At 40.7% G+C, this 1507-nt stretch overlaps 1 non-coding gene across 1 annotated transcript; it reads right to left on the reverse strand.

Annotated features, from left to right (window-relative positions):
- Positions 1-900: 900 nt before the first annotated feature.
- TRNAQ-UUG lies at positions 901-976 on the reverse strand. The gene has a single exon. It is a non-coding gene; the product is annotated as a tRNA-Gln (tRNA).
- Positions 977-1507: the final 531 nt, after the last annotated feature.

Consider the following 1507-nt stretch of genomic DNA (forward strand, 5'->3'; position numbering starts at 1 on the left):
TTACACCACTGCAACTAAAAATAAAATAGAAGAACCTACCACAATTATGTGAAGAATTTGCAGCTATTGCACAGAATACAGGGTTTCAAGCAAGCTCTAAGATACAATGACCTTTAGCAAAACTTGACTCCAAACCCCATAGAAGTAATCTCCAGTTCCTTCTGTGGAAGCTTAATGTGCAGCATAAAAAGATCTGGCTTTTGACCTCAAAATAACTCCAGAGCTCAGCACACTGTTTCCGGACTCGTTGCCTAAATGCATGATTGCCAGCTGACCACAGCTGAGGCACTCTGCTGGAGAGAGTTTGCAAGTCACTTTTCAGACCGTGGTGGGAAGGACACTCCCAGAGACCAGTGTAATGGACATGGCATGAAATTTTCAATCAGGAGACGTGTTTCTGGTATGTCATTTAGACATGTGCCTGGGGCAAAGCAGCCTGTCATCCTCAGAGTTCTTATCAAAAGGAAATAGTAAAACTTGCCTTTTAGAAATCATGAGACTCTTGAAAGGATCTATTTTTGAAAGTCCTTTTTAAGTTGTAAAAGTGCTTTACAAATATAATGAACGAATTATTATTACTATGGCCGCTACAGCCCTTGTTTGGCCCGCAGAGCTGCCAAAGTCACAGTCACCATAGCACTATGAACTTAGGACAGGACTCCATACAAAATGAGTAGTAAATAATTATTTGAGAATGAAGGTATGTTAAAATGTCTTCTTTACACAAACAAGTGTTTCAAGATAGAAGTACCACTTTTTTCTTTTTTCGAAAATTTTTTTTAATGTTTATTTATTTTTGAGAGAGAAAGACCGAGACTGAGCACAAGTAGGGGAGGGGCAGAGAGAGAGAGGGAGACAAAGAATCCGAAGCAGAGTCCAGGCCCTGCACTGTCAGCACAGAGCCCAACGTGGGGCTCAAACCCACGATCATGACCTGAGCCAAAGTCAGACGCTTAACCAACTGAGCCACCCAGGCGCCCCCCCCTTTTTTTTTCTATTATCAAGTCTAAAGGAATGCTAGAAAAATCATGGGCTTTTAATTCAGAGAGACTGGGATTTGAATCAGGACTTACCATCTTGTTAGCTGCATGATAGTGGGCAGTTTTCTTAAGCTCTCCCACCTCCCAGGCTTGTGGGCATTGCAGTGTGTAAAGTGCCGACCTAGCTCAGTAAATACTAGCTTCTTCTCTCTGCTCTTAAATACTTGGTCTTTTCTCCTTACGTTTTGCGGGGAGCTCTGGAAGAACTCAGTGGGGTTATGGGTGATGCTGTGTAGACCGCATTTATTCTATATTCATTTCTTTCTATATTTCTATATTTATTTCTATATTTATTTTCTATATATCAGGCACTGTGCTGAGTCTTCCCATAACTGCTTTCATTTAATCCTTTAGTGCACAACCCTATAAGGAAGGCATTAACGAAAGCACTGTACTAGTTTACTCTTAGTGTTGTAACAAATAACTAGAATTTTAGTGGCTTAAAGCAACAAAAGTGTATTCTCTCA

The sequence above is a fragment of the Hyaena hyaena genome, unplaced genomic scaffold (genome assembly GCF_003009895.1).
Source record: "Hyaena hyaena isolate Hyena2069 unplaced genomic scaffold, ASM300989v1 scaffold_358, whole genome shotgun sequence".
NCBI lineage: Eukaryota > Metazoa > Chordata > Mammalia > Carnivora > Hyaenidae > Hyaena > Hyaena hyaena.